The sequence below is a fragment of the Phaethon aethereus genome, assembly GCF_964289735.1.
Source record: "Phaethon aethereus genome assembly, chromosome: 9".
In the NCBI taxonomy this organism is placed as follows: Eukaryota; Metazoa; Chordata; class Aves; order Phaethontiformes; family Phaethontidae; genus Phaethon; species Phaethon aethereus.
In genome coordinates this window covers 11,880,463-11,895,377 of record NC_138585.1, presented here as the reverse complement: position 1 = coordinate 11,895,377, position 14,915 = coordinate 11,880,463, and positions in this window count along the sequence as shown.

Here is a 14,915-nt window from a genome sequence, read left to right as displayed (position 1 = left end):
AGCGTAGAAAGACTACAGAAACAGTTCTTGTGTTTGGTAGTTTGCCAATGAATCAGAAAGGGCTGGTAAAAATGCATTCATTGTGCAGAGGCCTCTCACTCTTGAAAAAACTCCTTTATTCACAGAGACAAGATTCTGCTCTCATCTATAGCATGACAACTCCTGTTAAGTCAATGGGAGTTGACTTGCATTACGCAGAGGAGACTTTTGCCCAGATATTCAGCATTTGTTTACAGTTGGAAAAAGAGCCTCTAAGTATTGTTGAAAACTATTTCATTGTTTATTTTTAATACAAAGGGCTCCAAGTGAGGAAAGCTCAGTTTGTAGGAATTTTACTTCGTAACTATTAGGGGTTTTATCCATTTTAGAACACAGGCAGCCAGAGTTAAGTTTCAGAAGTTTTTCATGGCCAAGAAAGAAAGCTTCTTATTTAAAGCTGGTTTGAGAAGAGTTTATAAAGATAAGCTATCTGTCTTAACTGCTGAAGCATTTTTCTCCCATTTTGAGCTAAGGAGAGCAAATGAGTGGGGGACCATAGGCACTGTTACTGACAAGGTCTGTCTATGAGAGACCAGTGAAGTACAAGGGCTGAGGCAGAAAAAGGAGCTGGGCAAGACAGCTGGCATTAGCTGATGGGCAACTCTGGGATGGGAGCAGAAAGGGCAGGGGCAAACGGGAAGCCATTAGGAAGAGGGGCTAGAGAGGGAAGAATGAAGAACGGGAAAGGCAGGCTGAGCAGTTTGGGGCCGAAAATGAAGTTTAATGATGGAAGTCAGGTTAATTGTGGTGAAGTGCTGCTGAAAGAGATGGTCCCTCCTCTCCCTGTTTCACTGTCTCTTCCAACCCTGGTGTTCAGTTTTCCCCATTATGACCTGATTCAGAGCGCTGAACTGAAAGAAAACAAATCACCCCAGTTTAGTTCCCTGACTCGGCTCACAAGGGAGACCAGGGCAGACAGTAGGAGGAATGGGACTACCCCTTTCAGCAGAGCCCACAATTAGATTGGCAGAACCACATCCTGAGTTCAGCAGGGGACTCAGGCAGCAAGCCAAGGAGAAAGCCAGCACTGGCTAAGCCAGGAGACTGAGGCTGAAATGAAGAGTCTATGAAGACAAAAAACTGTTGAAAAATTGATGTTGGAGGGAATGAAAGGCCTGGAGAAGTGAGGTAGGGTTTGGAAGGAAGGAGAGGGTAGAAAGCAATGGCAGGAGTCTCTGTCCTTGCAGGAGCACCATGTCCTGCCCCTCAAACTCCATTAGAAAATGCTAAATTTCACTATTCCTTTACCATCAAATTTTGTGATGCCAGTTATGAGCCAATGTGCATATGTCATTGCCTTCTGTTATCACAGAAGATGACAACTTTTTACTCTTATCAGTAACCAATGCATGCAGCAGGCAAAAGCCTTTTGCAGTGATCTAATCTTATGGATAAATTCAGCATTATCGTACAAACATGATGGTCTCATGATAGTGCTGACATGTCTCTAGGTTGTTAAAAAATGGGAAAAGGAAAAGATGATTAAGCAAAAAAAACCAAAGAAATTTAACACCTGTAAATTAGAAAATTCCTACAATTACAGTTCATATAGGTTGTTTAATAAATGACTAAAGTCAAGCAAGAAAGACTTATTATGCAGACAAATTTTTCCCCTAAAAGTGATACCTACAAAATCAAAAAGCTTTGGAAGACAAATTTTCATTTAACTTTTCCCATTCTTTATCTGGGATGTCTGTTTAGATACCTGTCTCATGAAAGTGTTAAATTTTTTTCATTCAGTTTTCCTTCTGCATCTACATTTCCCTACTCATGCAAATTTAGTCTATACAGTGCTGGTTGTTTGTGCAGACTGTGAAATGCAATAGGTTGCCCCTCTAATTTACTTAAATGCTACTGAGGAATTGTTCCGCGATGGGAACCAGTATTTTCAGTTTTCCCAGCCCAACTTTCTTCTTCCAGTCAAGTCACTGATTCCCTTAGTGATCTTGAACAAATCATTTAATATAATTGTACCCGTCTCAAGCCAGCTGGATAACTAAAGTAAAAAGCAGCTCTTCACTGAAAACCAAATGCTATGCCTAAACTGTGCCTTCTTGAGTAAACAAACATGGGTGAGACTAACACAATTTTCCCTTGGGACTATCGTGAGGGAGTCAAGCATTCCAAATGTGTTTCAAAACCTAGAAGATGGGTTCAAGTTTGGTCTTGAAAGACATTTTTGCTAATCCAGTAATTGACATGCTGTTTTTGCATAGAATAAAGGATCTTAAATATTTAGAAGCATATTATCATAGTGTTTTTAAGAGTCACTATTTTTTAAAACATATTAATTTACTTGTTCACTTCAAACAAACTAGATCTCAACTGTAATGTTTTTAAAACTCTGGTGGCTTACTTAATGAATGCTTGTGACTCATAAGGCCTATTATTAGTCCCTCTGAGCATACATAAGATAAAAAAAAAATTACAGCAAGCTAGCTTTTATGTACTGTTTAGCAGAAAGTTCACTGTATTATATAAACCATTGCCATGTAGTTCTCCTTTAACTTAACAAATATTTTGTAACCTACTTGTTTGGAGTATGTTTCATTTTACTTCCTAATCCAAAGGAAAAAACCAAAGTCTGTTACATATAAACACCTTAGTGATGGTGGCATCAACCTGAAGTTACAAAAATATTTGTAACTGTATACTGTTCCTGTATACAGGAACAGCTCTTGACCAAAATATTCATCTGAGGTTATTTACTAACTCATTGTGAATATTTCTGCCACTCCATGAGAGCTAGATTTGTTAAAAGGCTAACCACCTTCACCTCTCATTAACCACAAATGACATTGAAGATGCTCAGCATTTTTTCAGTAAAGTCCTACATCCATCTGTTCTTGATAGATTCATTCGTAGGGAGTATCCCTATAGTAGAGTCCAATAGTGGAATGCTCACACAAACTCACAAGGCTTACAAACTGAGATAATGTCAACTTCTTATGTTACACAGTCAATCTGTTTGTTTATATGATTTTGGAAGAGGAAGTCGGGAAAAAAAGAGAACTTTTGAAAATGGAAAATCACAGTCAGCATTTTTTTTTCTAGTCTGAATGTGTGGGAATTCCACCATTACGCTATTTTTGGTCTGACTTTTTAACAGCATTTTTTGTAAGATTATGTTACGCTTACAGCAAATTATTAAATCATTTTAAACAAAATTATAGCCTCTTTGCAACCGATTTTTGTTGATTAACTATCTGTGTTTTTGAAAGAGCAGTAGGTATACTTTGTAGTCTGTAATACAGTTTTAAAAACAGATACTATAGGGATAATATAAAAGAGGATCAGAGCTTATCAGGATCATCAGCTTATGCCCATTTATTTTGATTCTGCACACTCCTGCAGCTTTCATTCCCAGTAAATTCTACTGGATTCTCCCAAAAGTGCCACCAATAAAAGATTTTAAATTATTTTTAAGTTGTATTTTCCAATTTCTCTCACATTTGAACAAGCACATACAACAGGCCTCCCTTTCCATTGCTCCCTAATCACAATACAATCTAAAAACATTCATTCTACCTCCTACTGCCAGATGCAATCCTTTGAAAGAAAACCGTACTTAAATGAATACATTTAACTGATCTCTATATACTTTAAGGGCAACAGTGTTTACTACCAGATAATGGAAAATAATACACATTTTTAAATGCATAGTGGCTCAGGGAAAAGTTTTTTCAGATTCATAGTGCAGACAAAATCAACAAAAATCCACACCCAAGTGCTCACATAGCAAGTAAAACTGCTGTGTTTTCTCCCCATGCTGTTCCCCTGGGCAAGGGGAGATACTACCTATACAGGAATAGGATACTTTCCATATAGGAATTAAAGTGTCTCAGTAGGAGAGGCAGGATTTATTCCACTGAAAAACTAAAAAAACCCTGTCAAAATGTGGTGTGTTATAGTCACAGGGCTTATGAGAAAATAAAATCTTAAACTACAAAAAAAACTCCAAGTATTAAAAATAGACTGAAATGTTCTACATCCTTTTTATTGCAGTTCTCTGCTGCTGTAATTATAATGGGTACTTTGGTGTTATAATACCATTGATCTTCATTTTTTATTTATTTGCCAAATTACTTGCTAACAGAAGAAAGAGAAGATCGTTTATAATAAAAGCCCATCTGCCTAGATTTGTGCAAACATAATTGCACATTCTAACATTCAGTCCAAAGACATATTGATTATATCTGAGAGATCTATTTCTTAACAAATGTAGGGCCACAGAAATGGATTGTTTTTAATAATTCCCTAATACTAATAAAACAAAATACTTCCAGTCATCCTAAGGAGCAAATCTGGTTGCGATTTCTGGCAGAAATCACAGTGCAGTTTCCCCATGTGGAAGATGATTTATGAAGCTGATGAAGGAACTGTACTTTGTATGTGCTATGTAGACTAGTGCTGTGTTCTGAGCATTAAACACATACTAAGCATAGTTGGCCACTGCACTGAACACACCTGAAGTGTTAAGGCTGCTGTAAAGCTACTACCCTTGCACTTCGTGTCAAGTTGGACTACTGAAATTTGGCACGTAGAAAAAGGTTATTAACGAGGTTATTAACCAATACCTGAGAGGTACTGCTGTTGCCCTGTGTAACTACGGCAGAAAAATTAAAAATTTAAAACATTTAAAACACTGAAGAGGAAATAGTTATTTGCATAGGTTGTTTCCGATGACAGCAGGTAATGAATTCATATTCTTAACACAACGTATGCTATACAGCAGGTTTCTCAAATCCATTATATATTGCCCAAGACAGTGTTCAAATAAATACTACACGAGGCAATACTAAACATCTGCCTTAAGTTTGACCATGAAATACAATTACGTCTGTTCCCTCCCCTTTGGTAATGGCCAAGTGGCTGAGATGACAGCAGATTTCTTGTTAGTATCCCAAGTCATTACGTCAATACCCACAGTGAAGTCTAGGTAGGGCAGCTGTAACATAGGTCTTGTAAATGTGTGTTCTGTACTTGAAAACATTCATAGAAGGAGGCTTAATTTCAAATTTTTATATTGAATTAGGCCTCTTCACTTGTTAAGAATTCAAATTACCAAGATACAAACCCAGTTCATCTTACCTACATATGTTGATCTACATGTATGTACCCTTAAGTGAACTGGGAGACAAATAAGCCACAACTTGGAAACTCTGTATTTAAATGGGAGGAGGAATTGTTAATGCAGCATAAAGAACTGTCAGTAATTACTGTTAAGCAGTGTTCTTGAACACAAACCCAAGAAATTCTGGATTTAGGGGAAGCCAGTGGGGATTCAGGTTTTGCCATTAGTGCCATTTCGATAGTGGAAAGACACAAAAGCTCATTTGCAATCCTCAGCCATTAACTTTGAAAAAGTTTGTATCTTTGTGCAAAAATAATAATTTAAATTTCCTGCACTGCATTTATTTACAAAGCTGTGAGTATTCTATTTTTATCATAGTTGTCTTCCCATTTTAATTACATTTGGGGCAGATTTCTTACCCTGTGATTAATGGAAGGCAAAATTGAGTAGAGGGGTTCATCCTCTAAGGCGCATTGTGCAGGAGGTTATCTGCAAACTTTTAAATCAGACTCCATTGATGAGCCTCAGCCTTCCCTGTAAAGAACCCTCCTGCTCGTTTGCTATTTTGTGTGCTAATACCACCTCTCATTAGAGATAGGGAGCTTTTGGTTTCTTTCAGCATGTTCACTTTAAAAAAAAGACTGAGTAGGTCCACTTTAAAGCCTTTGGTGACTCACAGATCTGTCAGCTACAAGCGATAACTATATATATGATACATGATATGAAAATTGTATGTTAATATGTAAATGTAACAATCAGCTAAAAATGATATGTGAGATCTGTGATGATATATATTCCTGACAGGAGAAAATTTAATTCCCGTAATTAATTTAGCTGTAATTTTTCAGCTGCAGCTTTTTTCTTTTCTATTTTAGTACATCCTCTGTTATTTGAGTTGTTCTTCAACAGCGCAGTTTAGTAGCAGGAAAAATGCAGCAAGGCTCATTTAAAATCTAAACCCAGGAGAGAAATTCCCAACAACGGACATCTTCAATAGTCAAATACAAATCTCCATTGTTAACCGTACAGAAACCTTCCCTGTTTTTAATGCTAGAATTGTAAACTCTAAAAAAAAATTAGAATATCTTATTTTCTAACTTGATTTCTGTAATACCAATGAAGAAAAAATCCCTTTGTGACATACATACTCTGCTGTTTCCTAGACATATGATTTTCACTTCTTTTGGGTCAAATTATACATAATAAATCAGTTTCTAGAGACAATTAACTAATTAAGTTTCCTATTAATTAAAAAATTCCTTCTTTCATATTACTCACTTTTCTAAGTTTGTGTGCCGTTTGAGATAAGTTGTGCTGGGTTCAATACACTTCTTGTTTTATTGTTAAACATCTTATTTCAGAATAAATCCTTTTGGCATCTGGAAATGTGAAGTATTCCTTCACGGGAGCTCATGGCTGTTGCTCAAATAAAAAAAGAGGGACTATGTTTTTCCATAAGGGTATATGCAATCCTAAAAGACATTTCCTACTGTACCGTTAAAAATATTTTTTTCTAACTTTCTCTTTTGTAAGATTTTTCCTGCTCTAAGAAAGGTTGACATTAAGCACAAAGTAAATTAAAACGCTGCTGTGTGAACTTGAAGCAGCAGAGTAGCCTTAGAAAAAATCCTTAGGGTATCACTTAGAACTAGAGAGATAAGCATCTGTGACCACAGAGACTCTTGTAATAAAAAGATTTTTTTAACTGAGTTCTACTGAGCACATATACTGTGCTCTCAAGCTGTTCAAGTGCCTCCTTCTGTGTCTCCCTCCCATTGCTCTGCTGCTTTAATGAAATAAAAGCCCTTTAAGTTGACAAAAACATTTCTGCTTTCACTAGAAACAGAAAAGTATGCAAAGGGCTACGCAATAATCTTTTAAATCGTTATGTTAAGCAACTGAGAAATTGGTAGGCAAGCCATCCCTCTAGAGATGGATACACAAAACTTCACTGCAGTTGGCTTAGTATGCACCGTTAAGCGAGATGGCGTAGTTCTAGCTTTATGGTTGTAGGCTACGTAAGTGTTTTTTCACTTACTGTTGGAAAAGAAATTGATTTCTTCTAAACAGTCCTAATATTTTCGTATCATCTATGTGACCCAAAGATGTATGTCAAAGTCTGAAACATTATTTCTTCATTCTCTTATTTCTCAGTTCTGCTGGTAGAAGCATTAATTGCAGTCTGCTAGCTACATAAAGGAAAAACCAAATTAATAGAGAATTGTTCACTTTGCTTACTATAAACTAGAATGTATTTGCACGGAAAAAAAAAGATTCAAACAGCATTTCCTCTCTTGCTATTGTAAAAAAAAAAAAAAAAAAAAATCATTGTTCATTTAAAATAATAGCTTTTACAGAATCAGTCTATTTGTTTCCTTACCGGAAGACTGCAGGAACAAAACACAATTAATGCATTTGCTGCCATTCCTGATTAAAATGAAGATTTAAAACCCTGTATATCCTGTATTAAACTGATTTATAAAATGTTTATTTTTCAGATGTCAAGAGCATGGTAATTTCAGAACAATAGTTTATAGGCTGGAGCAGTGGCTGCTCCATGGATCTCAGAATAACAAATTATCCCTGTGTCCATCCAGACAAAAGCTGGAAGATGTTTGCCAATACAGCTCACCAATTACAACTTCTTCCCCTCAGAAGTAGTGATTTACATTATTGTTTTAATTTATAATTCTCAAATTAAAAACTTTCCCTCTATTTTAGTTCTAAACTAAGGAATAAACAGATACCTGTAGCCTTGCATAAATATAGTTGGGGCAACAGGCTGAAGGGGTGCGCAGGATTTCTGCTCTATGGCTACACAGAAGAGAGTTTCATCACACAGGTATGCTCTTGGGTTTATTAGCATCATAAAACTAAAAACCTTGTTGTATGGTACTCACGGCCAGTCTTTGACTTCAGACTTTACCAAATATCTTCATATTCTCCTTCTCACTGAAAAAAGATATGCAAAATATCTACGAACTTCTGCTCCACATCTGCTTAGACACCACTCTGAAATCACTAATATAAACACTAAGGATACGATGTAAGCTGCATCATAACTCACTCACTAGTTTTGATGGAGGCCAAGTTTCAGAACTGACTCATTCAGTTCACTTCAAAAGAGATCAGTTTCTTAAATCTGGTAAATCTCAACATTTAAAAAAACCCAAACACCCAAAACTTGAATATATGCAATCCTGAAAATTGGGGTCATATTTTATTCAATAGCAAAGGCAGTTAAATAATTTTTGTGCAGCAGGAGATCAACATTCGCAAAACCAGCAACTTTCATGTACTTAGAGAAAAAAAGTCAAATTTGGTTAGGAACCACCTGAGGACACCCCACACCTGCAACCCTGTGTGTTTTCTGGTCCGTATTTAAATTTGAATGTGCATCAGTCCTTACATTAACCAGAGCAGATTCTTAGTGTTGCCATTCTGCTTCCCTCACTGCTGTCAATTTTGCAGATGAAAAGGAGCTGTTTAAGGTGAAGAAACTGTTTGTTGGCAGCAAAATAAACTAGCTTGGTAAGAGATCAGGAGGTTTCAATCTCTTGGCAAGGAATCAAAATTTCCTTCCTTCCTTCATTTGTTTAAAACACTTGATCCACTATTCTCTGTACAAGGCATATGGAGAATTCTGAAGAGATTATCCAGTTCTTTATTCCTTTCCCTGCCTGGAACCAGTGTAACGTAAGAGTCTTTAGAAGGACTGAATGTAAGAGTACATATTCAGTTTTAGTTCTCGTGGGTAGTAGATCCTGGGTTAGGATTATGAATTTATGAATTACAGGACTTTTCATCCAGCATCTCTCACCACATTTTCAGTCATGTCAAAAAGGGTGTAACATTTTGATTCAGTATTGACATAGAAGGATGGGGAGGGAAGCTAAAACGTGTTCATCATCGAGCTGCAGAAAGGAGAAAAATCACCCTGGGGGGGGGGATTCAGGAAAACCAGTATTCGAGTATTTATCCATTGCTTGATTTAAGAGAGAAGAATTCTTATGATGGGATGTCTTATACCAAGATGAAAGCATGAGAAACTACTGATTCTTAGGTTGTATCAGACAATGTATTATTATCAAATTATTTTAAGCAGCATATAAAGTATCCTTACCATGTAGTATAGAGGACATTTTCTAATTTCTTCCTCTGTATAGGATGAAAAGATGCAGCTGCACAATGCAGCTATAGAAAATAGCTGCCCACATTTCTTAAAAGTCCTGAGAATATTGCTGCTTTTACTATGTATTTAATAAAACCAGATCTAAGTATCAATAGATGCATAAATATCTAATCATTACACAACCTGTTCACAGCATCTTGGAGCTCCTCCTTTTTAATGCAGCACTTTATAATTATTTTATGCATGTGTGCTCTGACAGTTCACGAGTTTGATGCTAGGTTCCAGATTTCAGCACTATCATTTCTCACTTTCAGTAGGTTAGCGTGGGAAACCAATAGTTTACATACTTGTACATAGTGTTGGCAGCACAGCTTAGTTGTCTTAATCAAATATCCAGAATTAAGTCTTAGCCTTCATTCTGGGCAGCAAGATATTTAAATTGGTCTCCTCAAACCTTACTTAATATTAGGATGAATATTTATTTCTATGTGGATGCTGATTAAAAGAGCCTGCAACAGTGATACAGTTTACTTACACACATGTACAGTAATTGTGCTAAGGAACTGATGTGAGTTAAAATCAGCTCCTCTTTGCTTAGGAAAATATTCTTTAAGCTATAGCCTAATTTTCAATATATGTTGATTTCATATTTTTCATCTTTTTGGACACCAGTCCTACCAGTTAGATGTTGATCTCTCGTTACATTTTCAAGGTAGCTCTGTTTTTACCGACTCTATCATGGTTTTGTGGTCAAAAATAGTCTCTTATCTGTGCGCAGAAATGCATTAATATATCAAGTCGTGACGGGGGATAGTATAGAAGTCAGTCTGGAGGAAGGGAGGAAACAGATACCTTGAAAAGAACAAAAAGCAAAATTTCATTAGAATAAACTTCTTCACCCAATGACTGTTTTCAAATCAGCTTCATAAGTTCTTGCATAATTAGGATAGAATAAAACAGACTTACAAGCCAGATACCGTATTTGAGAATACTATTCTGTCAACTGTCCTTCTATACAAGTTCAACAGAGAGTTTCCTCCTGTTGTTCATGATATCCTGTTGGTATTATGTTTTGGGAATAGAAGCAAAATTCTTTTTGGCTTGTTTGTAAATCAGGCATCTCTCTCCAGTTTATTACAGAGGAACAGGCTAAATTGGTAATTGATTCTAGTGGTTATTCTTTATGATCATGATGTTATTATTACCGATAATGACAAAAATTATCCATATTTCTTACTACAAATTTTATTCCTTCATACAAGGCAGTGCACAAACAGGAATGCTTTATGGGCCTCCCTGCTTAGTATTCTTGCAGACACTATCTCACCAGTTCCACCCTGATCATCCCTTTCTATCAAGAAATAGCTCTACTGTCATTTGATCTGGAGCAGCAGTTCCTAACAGTTTGACAGAACTGACTCAATGCATCATGCAACATGACTACTTCTTCTCCGCTTTCATATTACTAAAGCCACTTCTGACTTACATGCTGATGATGTCAGAAGCAAGCTCAAGCCCTCAGAAGCAACCGCTAGGGTGATACGCTCTGCTCTATGTCCTCCTGAGAAGTCCAGGGTATTGGGACAATTTACCTCTTTGTAGTCCCATCAGTGCACTTCCATAGACTGACATGTAACTAAGCACTGCAAGCTAGCAACGTAGTTAAAAGAAAGCTTTCACCGCTGTTCAAAAGGTGTTCAGTCAGAATGGTACATATTGCTGCTGGAATGCGTGCAGACAGGACTGTTTAACAACAAACCTGTTCTTGCAAGGAGACCTTTTACCCCAGCAACTCAAAAGCCACGAGACATGTCTAGCACATCCCATGTCATGCTTGCATGAAGTCTTGCAAAGCGAACATAACTGAACATTCCTGTACAACAGCTGTTTTTTTAAACAGTTACTCCACGATTGTTAACTGAACTACAAGTTATGACAACTGATATACCCACAGTCATCCCTTTGGCATTCTTTATAAAAACATGAATCACAGAAACATTCGTCATGAGGAACTCCCATCATAAGGGCATATATACAGTGTGTCAGTCATCCTTGCTGTATCTTTCCACTCTGTAAAATGTAACTGTCAGAACAACTTGAATAACTCATATAGGCCAACACACAGGTTTAGTAAAGAACAATTCTGATAAAACACATGTCAAAATTAATTAGTTATGTTTAGCTTCAAGTAATGCTTGGGTGCAGAAGAAAAATGAAAATTTTCTTTCTTCCTAAGTCATTCTACTAAACATTGCAAAAGCACCATGTTGGTGTACATTAATCAGAAAATAAAACACTTAGAAGAAATTTGCCTACTAGCAAAGCTCAGACATTGAAAGAAATGGATAAAGAGCACACACAGGATAAATAACTACTGAAACAGACTGTGCTTGCGCTTGGTCAATAGGAAAGGGAGGAATTAACCACTGCAGCTGCCCCAGAGGAAAAGGAATAGAACTAACATACCCAGAAGCCCTTTCAAAGAGATTCATGTTTTTTTCCCATGTTTCTCCACCAAATCCATTCACCACTTGAAGTAACACTTGACCGAAATGGTGTTGACAGCTATTCTTTATGGCACCTTTTGTCTGTCCAAGCTATAGAATTAACATTAAGTTTCCCTGAGAGTTAAAGTGGCTTCATTCAGAATTGTGCCAACTTTCTGGAGGTGACAGAAGAGGCTACAGATGTGGGATAAATGTAAGAACAATATGCCATGTCATATAAAGAAAATGAACTCAAGAAAATGGTGTGAATGGTGCTACCTACAGATGTCACCAGCTATATATTCCCATGGATGTAGGTATTTGCATTGCAAGTGTGTTCCTGCTCTTCCTCTTTTCCAGGCAAGAGATGCCTAAATATTTCCACTCACTTATGAATGCTGAGTATTTATTCATGCTTTGCAAATGCAGAGGGCTAACTGGTAAGAATTTTATACTAGCTCTGCTCGGGTTCAGACAGTTATATAAATGAAAGTCAAGTGAAATACCAAACAATGATTTCCTATGAAACATTAATCTTTTGGCCTATTTTTGAAATTAAATACTAGATTTAGAGTTACTTACAATGCCTAATTATAAAAAGTCATATGCTTAACTGAATTTGTTCTCAGTTTCTGTCCATGCATTCTTCAATGAGTCTATGTGGCTCCCTAAGGCTATCATAATGCAGTGTTTCAAATGTACTCCCTGTACACACTGATCATAGGTGACCTTTACCTGTAATATTAGAAGTGATAGGTCTCGTACTATAAAAAGCCAATAATTTCCGCTATCCATAAATTTCAAAATCGATGGGTTTGTCACTTGAGAAAAATACATGCTTTGCCTTTAGCAAAAACTCCACAACCGGCAGGATTTCCAGTACTTCTGTGGTGCTATGAGCCACAGTTGCCAAGATCTTAATTCTTAATTTAAATCCTATTATAGTGAAAAAACACCATGCATAATGAAAATATTTTTTTACAATTCATTACTGCATGAATAGAGTAAAGAAATTTAAATCTTTTGGTATTAAAAATCTAATAATAAAAAGATACAAATTATTATCATAGTGTAAAAGAAGTAATTTATACTTTTTAAGGTAAATAACATGAGCATACTTACTTATCTTAATCATAGATGTGGGTATTCAGATGAGAAAAATGTTACATATATCATTAAAAGCTGTGAAATCAACAATATTTTAAATACAGTATTATAAGCATTTTATTTCTAAAAACAATGCTGATATTAAAAGTATATAAAACCATGCATCACTTTATAACTACCCTGTACAATTACAGGCATCTGCTCTAACTAGACATCTCTGTTCCATTTTGCTTTCTGTATTGACATGTGTTTATGGTTGAAGAAGTATCTATCTCAAATACTGTGTTTGCTAAGAGGCTCTTAACTTAATGTATAAGTTACCTTCCCCAACACTAATACTACTCAACAGCCTGGAAGTTGCACGCAGGTTCCAATTACTAAATCTATTTCAGACTGGAATAGAAAAGTGAACTACTTGCTGCAACATAAGGTGTTTATTGACTAATTGAGCCTTTGCGTGATACAACTCAAGGTACACAGCTAGAGTTTTATTGCCATTCATAAATAATCTCTGTGAACAATGATTTAATTAGGTTAATACTAAATCTCATTTTGTCTCTTTGTGCTCAGTGGAATTGGTGTGGTAATGGTAATGGTAACAGGGATGATATCAAAGAAAATCTGGACTTGAGATACAATGGAAAGCTTTTCCTTTTATACCTCCTCAGTGCCAGCAGCCTTTCTTCAGTGTTGTCCAGGGTACTTTAAGTGGTATTCTTATAAGAATAGGTTTCAAACCAATATGAATGTCACATTTCAGTCTTCTTCAGTTAAAATTATCAAGCAGTTCTAACAGCAGTACTAGGTAAACCAGGGCAGGAAAAGACATCACTGTTAGTACAATCACTGCAGAGTAGCCAGGGCACTCAGTAACCTTTCACAGATGGCATTTAATGCAATAGAGATCACAATTTAGTTTTTTAGATTCGATTAACACTTGAATGCATCTTATCTGCCTGAAAAAAAGAGCAGGCGAGACACCACAAAGCTGGCAAAGGAGGAAAAAGAGAGACAGCTAGAAGAAAAAAATAGCAGTTTCAAATTACATCATTTTCTTTTGCCACAAGAACTTAAGTATCCCACAACCACAAGGTTATTTTCCTCCCACAGCTTCATGTCTGATTTTCTATCACAAACAGTCAATGACTTGGTCAATACTTTTGACTTGGGCCCTGATTTTGCACACTTGTGTATACATTTAAGTTTACTCACATGAGTAGCACCATTGGCTGCAAAAAGACAATTCATCAAACACATGTATCTCTCAGGGTCGCTGGCTTTGCTTTGTTAAGGTGAAACAGGATGTTAAAAGAACTTTGTTCCTGAAAGTTTAACAAGGAACTTTACAGTGGCAGGAAGAAGAAAAGAACCCAGGATTTCAGATTCCTTAAAAAAAGTTGAAACTAATTTTTAAAAGACGCACTGAAAATGCGAACAGAAATACAGAAATAGTCTTTGCTCTGCTCTATCTCTTCATAGTGCAAACATGAGTTGTCCACATTCTGAAATAAGAGAATTTTAGAAAATTAAAAACTTCAAACTAAGACATTCTTCTCTGTCATACACTGTGCCAAACTGTGCATTATGAGACTTCTGATGTGCTGCTTTAAATGATTCATGGAACACTTAAGATTGCAGTATCTCACTGATCTACATCCTGCTGGGATTGATTGACACCGTAACATTTCTAAAACTACATAACCTAATGTTATGCGCATGTGATGCCCAGAATTCACAGACCTCAGTATCACAATACATTTTGAAAAATCTAGACTTGCATCATATCATTAGGTTATCATAGGGGATACATGATTCTAAAATGACATTAAATTCTGATTCTGTGTACACATAACCTCTTTCCATAAGGGAACATGTATATACTGAAAAATTAGTTAGGCACTAGAAAACCTACAGCCATTTCAGAGTACTACTTTATGGCTCTGGAGGATTTGTGCAGTTGCATTTCTATGGATTTGAGGTGTACCAATTCAGGACAAAAGTTTGATGCCACTAGCACTAATAGGTCCCTCCTAGCTGTAATAAGGTGGGTGGGTGTGTCGGGGGGGTTGTGTTTTTT